This window comes from Magnolia sinica, chromosome 19 (genome assembly GCF_029962835.1).
Source record: "Magnolia sinica isolate HGM2019 chromosome 19, MsV1, whole genome shotgun sequence".
Taxonomy (NCBI): Eukaryota; Viridiplantae; Streptophyta; class Magnoliopsida; order Magnoliales; family Magnoliaceae; genus Magnolia; species Magnolia sinica.
The window spans coordinates 20,224,157-20,247,843 of NC_080591.1; positions in this window are offsets into that span (position 1 = coordinate 20,224,157).

Consider the following 23,687-nt stretch of genomic DNA (forward strand, 5'->3'; position numbering starts at 1 on the left):
AGGATTCTCAAGATCTCTAAATCCAATGCTGGGATTTGTTACCTGGGCATCCCGCTAGCCATGGGCAAAGTGAAGTGCTCAGATTTCCAGTTTCTCTTAGATAAGGTGAAGGGCAAGGTTAGTGGATGGAAAGCTAGACTACTGTCACAAGCAGGTAGAGCCACCCTGATCAGGCATGTCCTGAGCAGCATCCCGCTGCATTCTATGTCGGCTGTTGTGGTCCCGCACTAGGTCATTTCAAACTTGGAGAAATGTTTTACAAAGTTCTTTTGAGGTTGGCCTGATGGGAAGAGTAAGATTCCCTTGATCATTTAGAAGAAGATATCCAAGCCCATAAAGGAAGGTGGTTTGGGGATCAGGAAGCTGTTTGAAGTCCTGAAAGCTATGAGAATGAAATTAGCTTAGGAGGTGAAATACGACGATTTTGGTGGTCCGTGGGTTATGCTCATGAGAGCCAAGCATCAGGCTGATCTTGATTCGAATTCTACAGTTTCTTCAACTACAGTCTCCTCCCCTTTATGGAGAAAAATCAGGGAGCTATTGGACTTGCTTGAGCGTATCGTTCAGTGGCAAGTGGGTTAGGGTTCAGGGAACCTTTAGTCTGTGAACTGGACTGGGCTAGCCCCTCTTCAACATTTGGCATCCTCCCCGATACCGAGCGAGTTGCTCTCCTTGAAGATTAAGGATTTTCTCGAGCCCTCAGGGCCTTTCCCTCCCTCGGCAATGTTCTCCTTTCTTCTGCAAGATGTCATGGATTTCATTTTCCAAGAAGGCTTCGCCATGTCGATGACAATGATTCGTGTTTTTGGCCTCTTGATCGTTCAGGTAAGTTTTCTGTTAAATCTGATTGGAAGATTAGTAGGTACGCTTCCAGCATTCTTGGATGGTCAGGCTGGGTGTGGCATGAGAAAGTGCTGCTAAAAATCTTAGTGTTCATTTGGAGATTGATCCAGGGAGTTGTCCCACTGGATGACCGCATCTAGGCTAAGGGAATTCCTATGGTCTCCAGGTGCTTTTGCTGTGTTGAGGAGTGTGGGATCAGGCCTAACTCAGAATCGATCAACCATATATTCCTATATGGAGTTTTGGCAAAGTCCATCTGGGATCACTTTAGTGCCATTTTCGATATTTTCTTCCTTCAGGAGCAATCTGTTGAATCTAGGCTCAGGCAATGGTGGACAGTTACGGTGGGTGGAGCTCACTCCAACTCCCTGTGCAAGGTCATGCCCTGTTTTATCCTGGGGGAGATCTGGTGTGAGAATTCTGCCAAATTCGACCAAAAATCTGCCTTGGCTCTTGCATGTATAGCAAAAATCAAGGGATGGTTGTACTCTCCTATCTCACCTTCCATGCTTTATTCTAGCGTTTTCCAGGCAGGACTCGACTTTGAGATAATCTGGGTTTTTTTATTTATTTATTTGGGGGGGGGGGGGGGGGATTTGTTTTAATAATCAACGTTTTCCAGTAAAAATATGGGATTGTCCCCTCCTATGATTGCTTGGGAAAGAGTGGAAATGGTCAAGCAGTCCAGGCCCTCCATGGACTAGGTGAAACTTAATGTTGACGGTTCGTCCTTGGGCAATCCAAGCCTAGCTGGAGGGGGCGGAATTGCCAGAAGTCACATGGGTGATTTTCTCTTCACTTTTTCGATAGGTTATGGGTCTGCCTCCAATAACAAGGCTAAGATGAGGGTTGTCCATGATGGGCTCCGTCCAGCGTTGAGTAAGGGGACAACCGCATCAAGATAGAATCAGACTTCAAGTTCGTGGTTGACACCATCTCAGGGAGATTGTCTTGCTCTTGGCATTGGAGACACTGGGTGTCCAGGATTAAATCTCTTATGAGGTGTGGTTCGGTGTTGATCGAGCTCATCCCTAGAGAAGGTAATGGGCCGACCGACGGTCTGGCCTGAAAGGGAAGTGGTAGCCAATCCTCTCTCATCTTTGATCGCGAGCGTGATCTTCCTGGGCCAATTAGAGGTTTGGTGTTCCTCGACAGGATTGGCCTGGGATCCATTCGAGTTGTCCCGATTCCTATCTAGTTGGCTCTGTCTTTTTGTATAGGGGAGGTTTGCGTGGTTTCCTTGTAGTCGGGGTGCCTGTCTGTTTTTTATGGCTATGGTGATGCCGGAGGTTCCCGTTGGTGTTTTTCCTCCTGAGTTGTCTTGTGTAATCGTCGATATGATAGGAGGGCTCCTCCTTGTTCGGGTTGGGCCTCACCCGAATGGTTGTAAATCTCTCATTCTTTTAATAAATTTCAGGTGAGATGCGGCCACCTTTCATTAAAAAAAAAAATGCGGACCTCCATTACGTTCATGAGGGAAGCAATTCGAGCAGCCCACATGGTCTAGGCACAACCTGCTTGCTTACTTAATTGTTTATGTTTTGCAACAAGTATGCTCATTCATTCAACACTTGTTTAGCTGCTAGTGGCCATTCACATGTTGGAAACCATGTACCATACTTACAATCCTTGGTACCAATAAGCAGAAGAATTTTTTAGACCATTTATTCTTCATTGAAAGTGTTTCCTTTTATCGTCTTATCATAGGCTTTTGCACCTTCTACATGTTCATAGCACGTAATGTAATGTTTTGGAGCTCCTCGAGTGCCATGAGCATGGTTTTGATGAATTCCGGAAGAATTAGCTAATTTTGGTAAGCCACCCTAGTGAAGCGTGCTGCCATAAATTAGGGTGAACTGGGTAATTCCGGTGTTGTTCCTCTATCCAATAAGCCCACGACACTTATGATAATGTCATATGCCACATGATGGAGGATGACCATCTACCAATCACTGGATCTGATCATTAATGCCGTCCAATGAAAGGGACCCCTGAGTGGTCCCGACTTCATCGGACGATCCAAGGCCACTTAGGGCCTGTTTAGGCAGCTGTATTAGGTGAGATTAAGGTGGATGGAATTGTAAAAGTTACAATAGATGCAAATGTAAGGTATTGCAAGTGGATTTGGTTTATCCCATGTTTTCTAATCTCATATTTGGTGTGTAAGTATAAAAAAAGTAAATCCTAGGATTTAAATTCAAATTACGTTTGGATTGGATGTGGATGCAGCAAAATCCACCATCAGTGGATATGTTGTTTGGAATTATCACAAGCCACCGACCTCACCTTCTTAGTGTGTTGATGCCAACAAGTTTTGTGGTCCCCACCATGATGTATGTGTTATATCTGTTCCGCCCATCCTTATTGCGAGATCATTTTATGGCATGGGCCAAAAAATGAGGAAGATCCAGAGCTTATGTGGACCACACCAATAAGCAATAGGGACAGTGACGCCCACCATTGAAACCTTCCTTAGGGCCCACCGTGATGTTTATTTGCTATCCAACTTGTTCATGAGGTCGCAAAGAACTGGATGAAGGCAAAACATAAATATCATATTGATCCAAAAATTTTGCTGCCCCTAAGAAGTTTTCAATGGTATGTGTTCAATCCCCATTGCTTTTTATGATGTGGTCCATTTGAGCTTTGGATTTGCCTAATTTTTGGGCCCATGCCCTAAAATGATATCAGAAAATGGATGGACGGTTGGAATATATCCCATGCATCATGGTGGGACCCACATAACTTGCTAATGTGAATCCCACACCTATTAGCTGGATTTGCATACTGCAGGCTGGGATGGACACAGTATGTTCTGAATTTCAGGTGAATCTGGAAAGTAATGTCGAATTTTGGGACGCATTCTCGTGACCCTTTCTAATACAAGGCTCGTCTTCTAAAGCATGTAAAGCTAATCTTGATCCCATCTCACAAACCTTCCGAACATTGACATCCCCAATTCTAAAGTGGGATTACTAATATGATCGGATCTAATCGGGCTTAATACCACTGCCCAAACAGGCCCTTAAGTGGACTGGCGTAGGTTTTCAGATAAGCATCCGTTTCACATTGAAAGGAAGTAAAGACTTCCTATAATTAATTAATGGGAAATTGACCATACTCGCCTCAAAGTTTGGGCAAATTACCTAGAACGCTGCAACACTACATATATTCCCCTAAAGGGCCTTCTGACAGCTTTTGGAGTTTGTTTTGGATGAAAATGCCCCTAACCTTGGTTCAGTAGTTGCACAATTTTCTAAGGACTAAGAAGTTACGTAGTATTTAATGCTAGTAAAGTGATGTGTATGGAACCCTTTTTGCGCATGGGCAAGGACTAAACTCATGGGGCCCATATTGATGTATGTGTATAATCCATGCCGTCCATCCTTTTTACCATGTCATTTTAGGGCTAAGGCCTAAATATTAGCCTGATCCAGACCTTGCGTGGGTCACATAATAGAAAATAATGGTGACAATGGAACCCATTGTTGAAACTTTCTAGGCTCCCCGTGATGATTGTTAGAAGTGTACACTGCCCAAGTCAGGATTTTTTGGGCCCACGCTGAGCTGGCTGACAAGATAGACGGAACGGCTCTCCCCATTGTTGGCCTCAGACTATTGTACCAATGACTATCCTTTCATTTGGTAGTAAAGGAAGTGAACATGTAACAGTCGCGACCTGGGAAAACTACGACCCATATAACATGAGAACTATGACCCTTACTACATTACAATCATGACCCTTACCACATTACAACCACGACCCAGGTATGGGTCGTGGTTGCCATGTTATATGGGTCGTGGTTTTCATGAGAAAATGGTCGTGGTTGTCATGAGGTAGGAGTGTGGTTGGCCCGTTTTTCTTTCTTTCCTAGTGTAAATTACACGCGAGAGAGGAAATCGGATTGAGTACTCGGTTGGGCCCACCTTAAATATATGTGGTCTATCCACGCCATCCATCCATTTTTTCATCTAATTTAAGGGGTTTAGCCCAAAATTGAAGCATATCCAAGATCAATTGGAGTATACCACGATCTTAATCTGTAGCCTTCGATCCATTTACACTATAAAAAATGGATTGTGGTTGTCATGGATCGTAGTTGTCATGTTATATGGGTCATGGTTGTTATGTTATATAGGTCGTAGTTATCATGGGTCGTGGTCGTCATGTTGTATGGGTCGTGGTCATCACGGTTGTGGTTGTCATGTTAAATGGGTTGTGATTGTCATGTTAAATGGGTCATAGTTATCATATTATATTGGTCGTGGTCCTCATGTTATATGGGTCACAGTTGTCATGTTATATGGGTCGTGGTTATCATGTTATATGACAACTACAACACATGCAAACAATGACCCGCACTGATGTATGTGTATAATCCATGCTGACCATCCTTTTTGCCATGTCGTTTTAGGGCTAGTTGATGTAGGGTCACATTTGTCATGTTATATGGGTCGTAGTTGTCCTGTTATATGGGTCGCGGTTGTATGGATCACAGTTGTCCGGTTATATGGGTCGCTATTATCTTGTTATATGGGTCGTGATTGTCATGGGTCATGGTTATCATGTTATATTGGTCATGGTTATCATGTTATATGGGTCGTGGTTGTACTGTGACGTGTGCAGTTCATAAGGGTCGTGGTTGTAATGTGACATGTGCAGTTCATAAGGGCCGAGCTTGCCATGTGACGTGGACCCCACCTTGATGTATATGTTTAATCCACATCATCCATCATCTTCTCCATATTATTTCATGCTATGAGCCAAAAATGAGACAAATCCAAGTCCAGAGTGGACTGCACCAAGGGAAATAAAGTCACACTGGTAGGCCTCGACTCCTAATATTTAAAAATAAACAAGTACTAAACGACCCTTACTCGTCGACAACTAGGATCCATTCGAATAGTAGTGGTTCACATTCACTATAGATCGTTGTTGTCAACCATAATCCTTTGTAGATGAAAACCACGGTCCATTGTGCATGTGAACCACAACCCTTCGAATGGATCGTGGTTGTCATCCAACAAGGATCATGACGTCACTAAGTTATGTGGGACCTACCATGATGTATGTGTTGTATCCACATCGTCCATCCATTTAGTGATATAAATTTAGGATATGAACCAAATAATGAGTCAGATCCAAAGCTCGAGTGGACCCCACAATAGAAAACAGTGGTGAGAGTGTTGTCCACCATTAAAAATTTATAAGGGCCATAAAAATCTTCGATCAAAATTTGTGTTTTACCTTCTTTCATGTTTGTCTTAACTTATGAACATGTTGGATCTCATATAAACATCATAGTAGACCTTAAGAAGGTTTCAACGGTGGGAGTCACTCTTCCTATTGTTTTATGTGGTGGGGTCCACTACAGATTTGGATCTGACTCATTCTTTGTCTTGTGCCCTAAAATGATATCTCCAAACGGATGGATAGTGTGGATACAACACATACATCATGGTGGGTCCCACATAAATTGGTGATGTCACTTCAGCAGCGAGTCTTGCTACTCAACCTGTCTCTGTATATCCTGCGGAAGACTTTCACGTGAAGTTCCTGTGCTGGGAACTCAGGTGGGGCCCACTGTGATGTTTGTGAGAAATCCTCCCCGTCTATCCATTTTGTAAGTTCATTTTAAGACATGATGCCAAAAATGAACCGTTTCAAAAGCTCAAGTGAGCCGAAAACGTGATAATTGAACGTCCACAGTTGAAGTATTCATGGGCCAAAAGTGTTTTGAATCATGTTAATATTTGTGGCTTCAGTTCATCCAGTAGGAATGAAGTTATTAACGGTATGGATGGCATGTAAACATCACTGTCGAAAGTAGGTTTCAACGGTAGGAATTTCCCTAACCACATTTTCCTTTAGTACGGCCCACTTGAGATTTGGATACGGTTCATTTTTCGCATCATGTACTGAAATTAACTCACAAAATGGATGGAAGGTGATGATTTCTCACAAACATCACAGTGGGCCCCACCTGTTCCCAGCGTCCATATAATCCGCGTCGAACGCGGAACCGGATTGGCTGGTGTACCACACTAGCTATATATAGTTGTCGTAGGTACGTGTCGTGCGAGGACACTAGGTGCGTGTCGTGCGAGGACAAGCACTGACTCTCCTCCAGCTCCGAGTTGTACGAACGGTTCAAAGTATATTAAAGTTACATGGCCCCACAGTGATCTATTATATCTACACCGTTAATCTATTTTTAGAGATCATTTTGACCATTATCCAAAAAATGATATGTAAAAATGGATGAACGGCATGGATGAAACAAATACATCATAGTGGGGCCCACAGAGATTGACCAGTCTGGGGGAGTACCAATCCGTCTCTACTAGAGGTGGGCAAAATGGACCCGATCCGGTGGATCCGACCCGATCCGCCCCGATCCGGCCCGTTCTAAACAGAACCGACAGCCAAGATCAGGCTTGATCGGGTCATGATTTTCCAGATCCGATTCTTTTCTGTTCGGGTCCGGATAGACCTATATCCGAACCGAATGGACCAGACCCGACCCGAACAGACCCAGACTGAAAGGCAGGCGGGTAGTATAAAATATCTTTTTTACATTTTTTTTTACCTTAACATTCCTTACCCTGTTTTTTCTTACCCGACTCTCCCTTTCCCCTCTTTTCTTACCCTAACCCTACCTGAACGATGGACGAGCACTGCCCGACGTTCTGCTGCCTGCCCGATGGTGACGGACAATCTTCTTCCTCTCCAATCTCCTCTTCTTCTTCAACACCCATTCGGCCGTTCTGCTACCTTCCTGTCTTCTGCGAAAGCCATGGATGTTCTTCATGAAAGGCAAGCCTCTCATGCTGTAGCATAACTCATTCTCTATGCTGCATGTCTCGGGTCTTTAGAGATTTTGTTGCTTGATCATGTAACTGCTGCTGGAAATTTCTATTTATTGTCGTATTATCAACAACCGTGTAAGCTATCGACTTGTGTACAAATATTTTCTGAATTTAATGCAAGTAATGGTTTGGATTTTCAGTTGCTGTTGTTTCTAGCTTGTCCTGCTCATTTGAAAAGGAAGCTTCTCTCAGAGGTTCTCAGCTTTGCAGATTACCAGAACTCAGCCCACAGTGCTTGAATCCCGCCCAGGCCCAAAAATCATGCTAGTTTGTGCGTCGAGTGCGCCTCCTGTACCTTAAAAATAGGATGTTTAAAAGCATCGACCAATGGTCCACATTTAATGTTCGAATTCTGCCTACCTGATGATTGAATTATCTTGATTTTGGGGCCACATTGTTAATGGTGAGGCAGGTTGTCCAATGAATGACGTGGGTCTTGTGCACATGTGCTACTGTGAGGAATTTCATTTGCATTAGATGGCAAGATTCACCATTTCAATGACGAATAGGATAAGAGTTCTGCAGGCCGGATATGAAGAAATTTACAGCATTGAAGAAGAAGAAGAAGAAGAAAAGAAAAGAAGAGTTGCAATGGCCCTCTCTCTTCCTCAGATTCAACAAGAAGAAGCAATGCCATATCAAGGTACAAAATCTCTCTCTCTCTCTCCCTCTCTCTCCTCTTTTTTTTTTCTTGTTATCGATCTAAACGTGGGCCAGTTCGATCCGACTCGGTTTTCCTGACCGAGTCGGACTTGGATCGGTCCAGGGCAACTTGGGTTAGGATCGGATTGGGTTAGAGGACCAGGACTCGGTCCCGGATCTGACCGAGTTCGAGTCAGGCCATGCAGAACTCGGACCTGGTCGAGTTGGGCCAAATCTGATTTGACTCGGTCCGATGCCCAGCTCTAGTCTCTACTGCTACTACTGTAGAGACGTGCTGTGCGAGGATGAACACTGATGTAGTGATGCTCCTCGAGCTCCTGAGTTGTACGAATGGTTCAAAGTAGATCAAAGCCACGTGGCCCACAATGATGTATTTATTATATCTACACAATTCATTTATTTTTAGGGATCATTTTAGATCATTATGTAAAAAAGAATCATATCCAAACATCATATGTACCACACCACAAATAACAGTGGAGATAATGATTTTCACTGTTAAACAATTTGTAGGGCCCACCATAACGTTTATTTTCAATCCAATCTACTTATAAGGTCACAAAGACCTGAATAAAGAGGAAAACAAATTTCATATTGATCCAAGACTTCGGTGACCCCAAAAAGGTTCCAATGGTGGAAGTTCAATCCCCTACTACTTTTTGCAGTGTGGTCCACTTGATAGTTAAATATTTCTTATTTTTAGTTCAAGTTCTTAAAATGAGCTCGCCAAGTGAATGGACGGTTTGGATATAACACATACCTCATGATGGGACCCATAGAACATGCCAACACCAATACTGTAGCTATATAGCCGGTGTGAGGTACACTAGCCAATCCGTTTCCATCCAACCCGCGTCCGTCTCCGAGACAGACACAGATTGCGTCCTACCACCCACCCGTCTCTAGCCCAAATGGGCAAATGGACCACCACGCTTGGTGGTTTGTGGGCCCCACCATCATGCTTGTGTTTCATCCATGTCGTCCATATATTTTTCCAGATCATTTTATTGTATGAGACCAAAAATGAGGTATACCTCAATCTCAAGTGGACCACACTACAGGAAACAATGTTGAATGAGCGTCATAGACCATTAAAAACTTTTCGGGGGCCATAAAAGTTTTGGATCAAGCTGATTTTTGTTTTTTCCCTTCATCTGTGTTTTTATGACCTAATTAACCGATTGGATGTCAAGTAAACAGTATAGTGGGCCTTAGGAATGGATCGTGGGTGTCATGTAGTAAGGTTCAAGGTTGTTATGTTATATGAGTCGTGTTTGTCAAGTTACATGGGTCATGGTTGTTGTGTTATATGGGTCGTAGTTATCATGGGTCGTGGTTGTCATGTTATATGGGTTGTGGTTGTCACGTTATATGGGTCATGGTTGTAATATGATAAGGGTCGTGGTTATCATGTTATATGGGTCGTGGTTCTCATGTGATATAGGTCGCGATTGTTATATGTTCACTTCCTTTACTACCAAATGAAATGATAACCATTGGTATCATAGCCTAAGGCCCACAATAGGGTGATCCGTTCCATCCACCTTGTCGGCCTGCTCGCCGTGGGTCTAAAAAGTCCTGACTTAGGTGTCTATCACCATTATTTTCTATTATGTGGCCCACACGAGCACTGGATCGGGCTGATATTTAGGCCTTAACCCTAACATGACACGGCAAAAAGGATGGGTGACATGGATTATACACATACATCAATGTGGGCCTCGATGTATGGTTCAAAGTTGTCATAGATCGTGGTTGTCATGTTATATGGGTCGTGGTTGTCATGAGTCGTAGTTGTCGTGGGTCGTAGTTATCATGTTATATGGGTCGTGGTTGTCATGTTATATGGGTCGTGGTTGTCATGGGTTGTAGTTGTCGTGGGTCATAGTTATCATGTTATGTGGGTCATGGTTCTCATGTTATATGGGTCGCAGTTGTTACATATTACTTCCTTTACTACAAAATGAACTGATAGCCATTGGTACAATAGCCTAAGGCCCACAATGGGGTGATCTGTTTTGTCCACCTTATCGGCCTGCTCGTCGTGGGCCCAAAAAGTCCTGACTTGAGTAGTGTCCACTTCTAACCAACATCACAGTGAGCTTGAAAAGTTTCAACAGCGGGTTCCATTATCACCATTATTTTCTATTATGTGACCCAAACTAGCTCTAAATCAGGCTGATATTTGGGCCCTAGTTCTAAAACGACACGACAAGAAGGATGGGCGGCATGGATTTTACACATACATCAATGTTGGCCCCACGACAAAAAATAATGGTGACTGTTGAAAGTTTCTAGGGTCATTGTGATGTTTGTTAGAAGTGAAAATTGTCCAACTTAGGACTTTTTGGGCCCACGCCGAGCTGGCTGACAAGGTGGATGGATCGGATCACCCTATTGTGGGCCTTAAGCTATGATACCAATGGTTTGATATAAAAGAAATTGAACACGTTGAAAACCACGATCCATGACAACCAAGACTCATATAACATGGCAACTACGACCCATGCAAACCACGACCCAAATGGGCCGCTGTTGTATGGATCGTAGTTTTCATGTTATATGGGTCTCAGTTGTATGGATCGTAGTTGTCTTATTATATGGGTTGCAGTTATCCTGTTATATGGGTCACGGTTGCGGTTGTCCTGTTATTTAGGTCGCAGTTGTCCTGTTATTTAGGTCGCAGTTGTCCTGTTATATGGGTAAATGTTGTCCTGCTATATGGGTCGCAGTCACAATTGTCCTGTTATTTGGGTCGCAGTTATCCTGTTATATGGGTCGCGGTTATATGGATCGTAGGTTTCATGTTATATGGCTCGCAGTTATCCTGTTATATGGGTTGTGGTTATCATGGGTAGTGGTTATCCAATTACCATTGTTTTCCTGTGGTGTGGTCCACTTGAGATATATATCCCTCTCATTTTTGGTATAAAACTCTAAAATAATCTGTAAAAATGGATGAACGGAATGGATGTAACACATACATCATAATGGGCCCACAAAGCACCGACCACTAGCCACGGGGCTGTTAGTAGCGGGAAGTAGCCAATCCGTTTCCGTCGCGGATATGGACGTGGATTAGAGGAAGTGGATTGGCTGGTGTACCTCACACCAGCTATATAGCTGTTGTATTGAAGTCAGCAAGTTATGTGTGCCTGATCATGAGGTATATGCTATATCCAAACCGTTCATCCATTTGGTGAGTTCATCTTAAGGCTTGATATGAAAAATAAGACAGATCTAACATATAACATGACAACCACAACTCATATAACATGACAACCACAACCCATATAATATGACAATCATGACTCATATCACATGAGAACCACGACGCATATAATATGATAACTACGACCCATTTAATATGACAATCACGACCCATATAACATGACAACCACAATCCATGATAACTATGACCCTTACCACATAACAACCACGACCCATATAACATGACAACCACAACCATGACGACCACGACCCATATAACATAACAACCACGACCCATGATAACTACGACCTATATAACATAACAACCATGACCCATATAACATGACAACTACGACCCATGATAACTATGACCTATATAACATAACAACCATGACCCATATAACATGACAACTACGACCCATGACAACCACGATCCATTTTTGATAGTGTAAATGGATCGAAGGCTACAGATTAAGGTCGTGGTATACTCCAATTGATCTTTGGATATGCTTCAATTTTGGGCTAAACCCCTTAAATTAGATGGAAAAATGGTTGGATGGCGTGGATAGACCACATACATTTAAGGTGGGCCCAACCGAGTACTCAATCCGATTTCCTCTCTCGCGCGCAACTTACACTGGGAAAGAAAGAAAAACGGGCCAACCACACTCCTACCTCATGACAACCACGACCCTTTTCTCATGAAAACCACGACCCATATAACATGGCAACCACGACCCATACCTGGGTCGTGGTTGTAATGTGGTAAGGGTCGTGATTGTAATGTAGTAAGGGTTGTAGTTCTCATGTTATATAGGTCGTAGTTTTTTTTTTTTTCCAAAAGAGCATTACATTACTTTGGGAAAGCTTTACAAGAAGAATGGAAGCTCAGGAAACAACAAAAGGCCCGAGCTCCACCGCACAAGGCATATACATTTGGGAGAGCCCACTCCTTGACGGGCCCACCTATCGTAAAGAGAGAAAGAAAAATAAAAAAAGGGCCTAGGAAAGACGCACTGAACCTAATCCAGTCCTATCTAGGACCACCTCCCCGCAGGAATGGGCGGGAAGGGAAGAAAGATCTTCAAAAATCATAGAATTCTGGGTCGAACTACCCCAGCGAGCCAGACTATTGGCTACCCTATTAGCCTCTCTTGGGATATGCTTGATGGAAATTGAGTTGAAGGACTTCAAGGCCTTGAATTTCTTCCTCCAGTAGAAGGCATTCCAGGGAACATTAGTGGGCCTTAAGAACAAATGAACTACCAAGAAGCAGTCGCTTTCCACCTCGATGGACAAGAACCCTTTGCTAATGCAGATGATAAGGCCGTCTACCACAGCTTTCCCTTCAGCGATAAAGCTGGAGCTCAGACCGTACCCCTTTGAGAAAGCAAACTTGAACCTTCCTTGCGCATCCCGACAAATTCCTCAACTACCCGAGGGTCCTGGATTCCCTCTAGACAAACCATCCACGTTCAACTTCACTGTTCCTGGATTTGGTTTGAGCCATTTCACATAGGACACTAAGGTGGGAGAGGGCGCTCTTTGCTAGATGTGGAGGTTAGACAGAATCTCCCTTTCAGCCTGGTTTTTAACTGAGGGAAGAGGAAAAGCTTCGAAGATGCACTTGAGCCAGGACCGGACTTTGCGGATGGTGAGCGAGGTCGAGGCCGGGATACCGTCGAAGCGGTGGGCGTTTCTAGCATTCCAAATTTCCCATAGGATCAGTGCTGGGGTCAGCCCCCTAATGAACCCCAGAGTGGACGAATGATTGGCCAAGGCCCACCACTGGGAGGCTCTGCCTGTCACCAATTGACCAGGGAGAAAAGAGACGAAGAGATTGGCCAAGAAGTGGGTCCAGACTGAGGAAGCAAGACCACCTTCCGCCAACAAGTGATCAAGCGACTCCTCCATTTGGCGCGGCAAATTACAGCATGAACAGGCCGAAGCCAAGTGAAAACCCTTCCTTTTCACGTTAATATCGACTAGGATGGCATTGTTGAAAACTTTCCACATGAAGATTCTGATTTTAGGGGGCAGCTGGGGCAGGCCGATCCACTTGGCCCAGGTGCGCAGCTGACCTTGGTCATGGAGGAGCTACAAGTCGTAGTTTTCCCAGGTCGCGGTTGTTACATGTTCACTTCCTTTACTACCAAATGAAAGGATAGTCATTGGTATAATAGTCTGAAGCCAACAATGGGGAGATTCGTTCCGTCCATCTTGTCGGCCAGCTCGGCATGGGCTCAAAAAGTCCAGACCTGGGCAGTGTCCACTTCTAACAAACATCACGGTGAGCCTGAAAAGTTTCAACGTGTTCCATTGTCATCATTATTTTCTATTATGTGACCCACATGAGCTCTGGATCAGGTTGATATTTAGGCCCTAGCCCTAAAATGATATGGTAAAAAGGATGGACGACATGGATTATATGCATACATCAATATGAGCCCCATGAGTTTAGTCTTTGTCCACATGTAAAAAAGATTCCGTACACATCACTTTATTAACATTAAATATTATGTAACTTCTTAGTCCCTAGAAAACCATGCAACTACTGAACTAAGGTTAGGGGTATTTTCGTCCAAAATAAACTAAAAAAGCTGTCAGAATGCCGTTTAGAGAATATAGGGAGTATTGAAGCGTTCTAGGTAATTTGCCCAAACTTCGAGGCAAGTACGTCCAATTTCCCTTAATTAATTATATCTGAAGTCAAAACGAAGTCTCCCATTTTTTCTCGTTATTTTCACGCGGCATGAAAAGAGAAGAAAAACAGAAAAGCTGCGTTGCTCCTTGTCGTACGTGAAAAATACCAAGAAACTGCACGGGAAGCGGATTGCGTACTGAGTAACTAAGTACGCTTGGCGTAGTGAGTAAACTCTGTGGGGTTCATCATGATTTATTTATTTTATCTATTCCATCCATCCATTTTACTGGATAATTTTAAAGCATGTGACAAAAATTGAAGCTTATCCAAAGCTCAAACGGACCACACCACAGGAAACAATATTAATTGAACTTCTATCATTGAAAATTTCTTGGGGGTCATAGAATTTTTGGATCAAGCTCATATTTGTTTCTTTTTTACCTTCATCCATATCTGTATGATCTTATGAACATGTTGGATGACAAATATACATCACTGTGGGGCCTAGAAAGGTTTCAACGGTGGAAATCATCATTCCCACTGTTTCTTGTAGTATGATTTACTTGAGTTTTGGATATGATTCAATTTTTGGCTCAACTGCTTAAATGAGCTGAAACAAAGGATGGACGGTGTGGATAAACTAAATACATTCATGGTGGGCTCAACTGAGATTACTCAGTACGATAAGAGCGTACTGACTCAGTACGCAATCCGATTTCCACCCAGAGACGTCTGATGGGGACCGACAGACTCAAAATGACACGGTAGCCCCACTAGGATTGGAATTTGGCAGACCTCTCCCTCCTACCATACACGTGGCAAGATATCAAAACAGATCTCGACCGTTCATCTAGTAGCTCCAACTCCTGACACCATGTGTGTCGAAGACCACACCGAATGGCTAATCCAAGCCATGCAAAGCAGAAACTTTCGATGGATATGATTCTCTTGTAGGTCTTATTTTTTATACTTATGACACTCAAATGTGATCAATTAAATGGACGGTCCTGACTGTACTGCCGTATTCTAGGTCCTGACTGCACTGCCGTATTCTATCCTTCTTCACACTACCGTATTATTTAATTAAATGGACGGTCCTGAGTGCACTGCCATATTCAGTCTTCTTCACACTACCGTATTATTCATGGAGCTTTTCTCAGCATGCTCGTGTGCAATAAAGCCCATGTCCACGCCACACGTGTGCCAGCATGGCATGATAGGTCTGAGATCAAATCCATCTATCAGAACAGCACCACTATATTGATGACCTACCCAAGAATTAGGTTGATCCACACGTCAGGTGGGCCACAGTTAGAAGAACAAATGTACAGCTCTGGAAAACTTGGCCGAAGTTTTCAAACCCACCCACCTGCTGGATGGATTGGATCTCGCACATGTGCGCCATGGGGGCACTTGTGTGGCGTGTGCATGAGCTAGTTGCCCAGGCATGTGACCTAGCAAAGCTCTCATTTATGCAGACTAAAGACCTGTCCCTTTCGGGAGGGGATGAGGAAGCGGAATGCGTCCCGTCCCAAGCCTGGACGGACTCGGTCCAGGCAGGGACTCTGTGGGGTCCACCGTGATGAATGGATTTTATCCACGCGTGGACGGGCTTGGTGTATATTCTCAGGAACAGCGACACTGGCGTAGCTTGTCTTTTGTTCCGTGAAAAGAACTATACATAAAACTACAGTGTAATCCAAGACGCGTTTACGTGGGAAAAAGGTTGAACAGTACGGTACTATACATAAAACTACAGTGTATTCCAAGACGCGTTTACGTGGGAAAAAGGTTGAGAGAGAGAGAGAGAGGGGGGAGGGAGTCACTGGGAATTCAGCGAGAAGAAGGAGCCTCCTCTACTTCTTGAAACGAGCGAATTTAAAGTGGTTACTAGTGTGGGTCGTTTGGTGAACTTTTGTGCTCTGGCGTACAAGTGTGGCCAACGGTCTTGCCGACTGGATCAGTGAGTCATGTGTCCTGCTGTGGACGGTCATAAGTGGAAAATTTTGTGGGCATGATTCTGATCCTTCAATCAGTGGCTTAGAAATAGATGGCTGGGTTAAGCTAAATATTAAAAGGTAATGATCTTTTGGTCGGATGGGCTATACAGTTTAGATCTTCTAGCCCAAAAATAATGCATTTTGATATTTGTCCATTGTGGTCGACCTGAGGTGTGAAACAGCCAGATTTGAGGCCAGAGGATCAAAGCAACATTTCCATCAAGATGGAAGGCTCAAATCTCACATGTGTTTCATATTGGCAGGTTTGCCCGCGTGCCGCACACATGGGGCCATGTCTGCGGCAATCTGACGTAGGGAGGGAAGTGATGAGGTCAATCACGTCTTCCTTAAAGGAATAAATACTCCGAATCCACATAGCTCTCTGGATTCCTCAGAAAGCTTTCTCAAATCCATCGAGGGATAAAAATAGAAATATTTTTTAATAAATTTAATAATAATTGATTAATGATAATAATAATAATAATAATAATTTACAATCCTTTAAATAATGAGCTCAAATTGAGGACAATTTTAGACGATCACCATTCTTACTATACTTCATGGTTTTCAGCCAAAAATGGTAAGCGTCCAATTTGGCTTAAATATGTTGTTCTCCTAATTTTTCTAAGCCCTTTTCATGTGGCACTGTTAGATTTAAAGCCCCAACTCTTGTTGACGTGTGGCTGCAGCCACCATGAGAAAAAACTGAAACTTTAAAGAGGAAGAGAGACCTGCTGAATTGCTATGTTTTATTTGAATGAATTGGAATGGTTATGGTGGTGCCTTTTATAGGCTTTTCTACTTAGGTGAAATGACTAATTTATCCCTATCTAGATACATCCTAGGGGTAGTTAAACATAGAAGAAATTCAGAATAATATCTATTGTTATTTTAACCCAGCTAGCAAACTAAATTTAAAAAATAAATCTCAACACCACAGCTAACATACACGGCATTCGCACGTTATCAACAACTAGCCCAAGGGATCCTTACACGGTTTTGGATTTGTACAATCCACCACCATGTCCAACACTCCCCTTCAAACCAAAACCAGCTTCATTCCGATTATTGTTCTTAGTTGTTTGAATACATCTGTTGGCAATGCCTTTGTGAAAATATTCGCCACCTGTTCCGTAGTATAACAATACTCTAATTTTATCATTTTTCTGCATCACATGTTCTCTTAGAAAATGGTATCGGGTATCAATATGTTTGCTTCTTCCATGTTGCACCAGATTTTTAGCTAGCTCGATTGCCGACTTGCTATTCACATATATGACTGTGGATTCTTCCTACGGATGCTTCAGCTCCTTTAGCAGGTTTCTCGACCAAATTCCCTCACAGACGGTGGACGATGCTGCCACGTACTCTGCTTCACATGTGGATAGGGCGACTACACTCTGCTTCTTTGAATTCCATGTGAAAGCAGTCGTTTTGAGATATAATACATAGCCAGTGGTGCTCTTTCTTTCATTTTGGTCACCTCCACAATCACTGTCTAAGTATCCATACAGCATTGCTTCATCATCGTATGGATAGAAAAGACCCAATTCTATTGTTCCTTTAACATACCTGAGGATTCTTTTTGCGGCTAGCCAGTGTGATTCTTTTGATGCTTTCATGTATCTACTTAGAAGCCTAACACTATAGACGATATCTGGCCTTGTGATTGTGAGATACCTTAAGTTTCCAATCAGACTCTTAAACATAGTCGAGTCAATGCTTCTCCCTTCTCCGTCCTTTGTCAGTTTTAAGCTTGTTGCTACAGGCATGTTTACGGCATTGCAATCAGCTATCTTGAACTTTTCAAGTGATTCGTTAGTATACTTTTTCTGAGATATATAGATGCCACCATATTGTTTCTTCACTTCAATGCCCAAAAAAAAGGACATCAGACCTCTGCCGGTCATCTCGAACTCCTTAAACATGGCCTTCTTAAATTCATCAAATATCGATCGGCTATTTCCTGTAAATAGAAAATCATCAATATATTGGCACGCTATAAGCATATCTCTATGAGCATTTTACTTGATGTAAATTGTATGCTCGTATGGACATCGAGCGAAGCCGTTCTCTTGAAGATAGTTGTTGATGCATGCATTATAAGCACGTGGAGCTTGCTTCAACCTATAAAGGGTTTTCTTTAATTGATACACCCTGTGTTCCTCCTCTTGCATAACAAAGCCTTCAGGCTGGTCAACATAGACCTCTTATTCCAGAATTCCATTTAGGAATGCAGATTTCACATCCAGTTGGTAGATTATCCAACTGTGATGGGCTGTAAGGGAGATAATCATCCTCACAGTATCAAGGTGAGTGACAGGAGAGAAGACTTCTTCATAGTCCACCCCGTACTTTTGTTTGTAGCCCTTTTCTACGAGCCTTGCCTTGTAGTGATCGATCTTACCATCAGCATTTCGTTTAATCTTGTACACCCATTTGACGCCAATAGTTTTCTAACCATTAGGAAGCGTAGTCAGCTCCCATGTGTTATTTTTCTCAATAGCATGAATTTCTTCTTTCATAGCGATTCTCAAACATTGTTCTTTTATGGCCTCCTGAAATGTTAGAGGCTCGTGATTTGCATACAGGCAGAAAAGATTGACCTCTTCAGTTTGTTTATAGATGTCGCTTAAGCTTCTCATTTTTATAGGTGTCATGGGTGAGGACGAGCTGGCCGAATTTTGACTTGATGGAGTACTTTCAGGAGTGATGAAATGTACTCCTGGACTTCTGTGTACTGATGATGCGGACGAAAAAGGTGTTGCGGTCGTTTACTCTTGACGGTCATGCCTTTCTTCATGTTCTTCTGTTTCGACTTGAATATCTATGGTCGTTTCTTCATCGTTCATTTCCAAGCTTTTTCTTCACTAAAGACTACATCTCTGCTTACCACTACTTTATTAGTTAGTAGGTTGTAGAGCTTGTACGCCTTCAATTATTCACTGTAGGCAATGAAGATGCACTCTCGCCACGATCATCAAGCATTTTCCTTCTTGCTTCTGGAACTTAAGCATAGGCGACACACCCAAAGATCTTAAGGTGCGTCACGCTTGGCTTGTATCCACTCCATGCTTCTTGTGGTGTCATGAACCTGACACTCTCAGTCAAACACCTATTGAGAAAATAGGTGGTACATGCAACTGCCTTTGCCCAGAAATTCTTTAGCAGACTTTTCTCCTTCAGCATGGTCCTTGTCATGTTGAGGATGGTGCGGTTTTTTCGTTTCACAATTCCGTTCTGTTGTGGTGTGTAAACTGTAGTGTGTTGTTGCTTAATGCCATTTTCCTTACAATATTCTCAAAAAACATTTGAGGTGTACTCCCCACCTTTGTCAAATCTAAGAGTTTTGATTTTAAGACCACTTTCTTTTTCAACAAGGGCCTTAAAATTTTTAAAAATAGTAAAAGCAGCAGACTTCTCTTTGATTACATACACCCACAATTTTCTACTGAAATCATCAATGAAGGTAATAAAGTATTTATTAACTCCAAGAGAGATTGGCTCTAATGATCTACAGATGTCAATGTGAACCAGTTGCAATGGTTCTTTTGCTCTTCGGGATACTCCACTCGGAAATGAGTTCCTTTGTTGTTTTCTAAGTGTACACGCCTCACACACATGTTTTGGAGCTTCAATAGCAGGCAAGCCATGTACCATGCTTGATAAGGACAGAAGTTTTAGGCCACTGAAATTTAGATGGCCAAAGTGAAGATGCCAAATCCAAGAATCATTCTTTGTTTTTCCATAAAAATATTTCTCGAACATTGTGTTTATATAGAGAGGAAACATACGATTCTTCACCATCTGAACTTTTGCAATCAAACTTCCATGCATATCTCTTATGGAAAGAGAAGAGTTCTCCATGTGTACGACGTACCCCTTCTCAAGGAGTTGGCCAATACTAAGGATGTTACTTTTCATGTTTGGTATGTAATACATATTAGAGATGTAATTTGACTCACCATTTTTCTGATAGAGTTTAACTTTTCCTTTACCTATCACGGGTACCTTTGATGAGTCATCAAAACTCATGTTACCATGAACTCCTTCTGTGAGTTCCACGAACAGTTCTTTGTTACCACTCATGTGGTTGCTTGCACCAGTGTCGAGATACCACATATCTGGTCGTTCACATGCTTTTCTTGTGCAAGGAGGAGTGTGGAGTCTTCTTGTTCATGATGTGATGCTTCAACATAATTGGATCGCTTGATTTACTGGCTTGCTCCAACAATCAGATGCATAGTGGCCAAGCTTGTTGCAATTATAGCACTGGATGTTCTTTGTACTTCCTCGTCCACGCATCAATCTACCTCTACCATTTTCTCTTCCACAAAAATTGATATTTTTCTGTTGGTTTTATTGATGGCTTGGATTATATCCACGCCCTCTGCCTCTTGCACGATTACTAGTGCCATGGCCCCTTCATTGTGTATGGTCATTCTTTTGTCCATTTAGAGTCAACTTAGACTCTAAGGTATGTTCAAGCATTGAACCAGCATTCTTTTGCATTTGTTACTCGTGCACTTGCAACGATCCCATCAACTCTTCAATGGACAATTTTTCCTAGTCCTTTGATTCTTTGATTGCCACAACCACATGTTCAAACTTGGTTGTGAGAGATCGCAGTGCCTTTTCCATCACACGTATGTCTTCAACTTTTTCATCATTTCCTTTTAAATTGTTAATAATAATAATTAGACATGAGAAGTAGTCAGAGATACTTTCACCTTCCTTCATGTGCGCCGCTTCGAACTCGGCTCTTAGTGTTTGAAGGCAAACTTGCTTCACTCGATCAATACCCTTGAAGATAGTGCCAAGGGTATCCCAGGCTTGCTTGCTTAATATTACTTCGGCAATCTTTTCAAAGGTTGATTTATCTAACCCTTGATAGAGGAGGAACAAAACATTGTTGTCTCTCTTCCTTTGATTTTTTAGAGCGATCTTTTCTTCATTGATGAAGGCGGCTTCTTCTTCTATAGTGGGTTCTTCATACCCATCGGTGACGATCTCCCATAGTTCTCGCGACCCGAACACGTCTTCATTTGGATGCACCACTTTTCATAGTTGTCCTTTGACAACTTAGGAACCTGCGACTGGATTGTGCTAGCTATCTTTTTCTATTTTTTTTTAAAGGGAGAGAGGGATGGACTAGAACAACAAATTTTGTTTTTTATTTTTTGAAAAAAAAAAATCTTATAAAATATGATTTTTTTAACTTAAAATTTGATTATTTTATTTTATTATTATTATTATTATTATTATTATTATTTTATTTTGCTGAAAACAAACTGTTGGCTTTGCAAGATGATTTTTTTTTTTAAACAGATTTTTTTGAAAAGATATGCACTTGCATTTTTATTTTTTTTAAATAGATTTTTTTTTTTTTTTTTCAAAAGATATGCACTTGGCTAACAAAAAAAAAAAAAAACTGTTGGAAAGTTCTTTTGGAATAACGAACCTGACACTCTGACACCAGTTTATTGGGTTTAAAGCCCCAACTCTTGCTGACGTGTGAAAAAAAACTGAAACTTTAAAGAGGACGAGAGGCCTGCTGAATTGCTGTGTTTTATTTGAATGAATTGGAATGATTACAGTGGTGCCTTTTATTGGCTTTTCTACTTAGGTGAAATGACTAATTTATCCCTGTCTAGATACATCTTAGAGGCATCTAAACATAGAAGAAATCCAAAATAATATCTACTTTTATCTTAACCCAGCTAGCAAACTAAACTTAGAAAATAAATCTCAACACCACAGCTAGCATACACGGCATTCACACGTTATCAATAGCTAGCACAAGAGATCCTTACACGGTTTTGGATTTGCACAATCCACCACTATGTCCAATAGACACTGACTCACGCAACTCAAAGACTCAGAGGATCAAAAGTTATGATTGAACTAAAACCTTTTTTTTTTCAAACTGGAGGGGTCCCACCCCAATATCATTTGATAATATGAACATAGGATGTACAACCAAACTTTCAGGTGGGCTCGACAAAAACAACAGGCCTCACCTATCATATCGCCTAAACAGCTAGATGGAAAAAGCAAAAGAAAGAAAGCTCCAAGCTAGCCTCTCCATACTGCAAGAAGACACCATGGAGGAGGAAAAAATCGCCTCAGGTGAAAACCTGAGCCTCAGAGAATATTGGAGAGATGTTGTACAGCGCCATATATCCCCATTAACTAGCTCCGATCGTGCTTTAGGTAGGGTTATATCATTAGATTTTAAGTAAGTCAATTAACAAGAAATGGTATTCTCTTTAGAAAAATTTCCACCAGCCAATTAAGATATATAGCAGGCTTGCAACCTTCCAATATTAGTTAGTTGTAGTAAACTGACTTCTATGCTTTACAAGACTTTTGCCATGCTTTCCTGTAATACCTCAAAATTCGGCACCTGAATATGGAGACTCAAATCCTGAATTCGAGGGTGTTACCTAAACAATAAATGAATGCTTCATACTCACACCTTGACTTATTTTACTACTTTTTACATTCACATAGCATACATTGCACAAAAGTAAAATAAATTAGACTTTATAACATAAAGTTTCAAACAATGCATAATCAACTAATCTGTCTACTTAACTGGGGACTTGTTATAATTCTACTTGTCCGAGTTAAAGTATCCAAGTCCTACTAAAGCATAAGAGTCTTTTATCTATTCGTTGAGCTCCAAACGTTCCGCCACACTCATGAAAGACACCTCATCCATAAGTCCTCGAATTGCTCAGAGTACCTGGAACTTCTAGCTTGCACCATCTAGTTGGTGTTTTAGCACACCGAAAGGGTGAGTGTCCAACTCAATGAAAACTCCCCCTTAAGATTACATACCCATCACCATAGTCTAGTATAGTTATAAATACAAAACAATAATAACATATTCACCTCAATAATAATAATGCGAATCTTAATTAATGCATGAATGCACATCAACTTAGGAATGCACATTCAATTGGCGGTGTAAGTTAAGCCCACGGTGCAAGTGAATGACCACACAATGACCCGAATATCAGTATCATTCAGCAAAGTTTCTAAAAATAAACATTCACACAATGACCCAAAGCAATCCAGTAAATTCACAATGAATGTCCATACAATGATCCGAAATCATCTGGCAAAGTTCACAAAAGTGGACGGCCACACAATGGCCCGAAAGTACAAGTAATACAGATTTAAGTCATCCGATAAAATTGATAAAGGATCAGCCGCACAATGACCCAAAATCATATTAATATTGATGGTTTTAACCATTGAGGCTTGATTTGATTAGTACCGATTCAAACTTTACTTCCCATTTGTCAAATTCATCTTCATACAGAATCATCCTTTCAACAAATGTTTCTAAGGATGCCTATGTGGCATAGAATCCAGAATACAAATAGTTCATGTCATTATCTAACATGCAACCGAGGTAAAAATCCTTTTCTTGAAGAGACAAAAGAGAC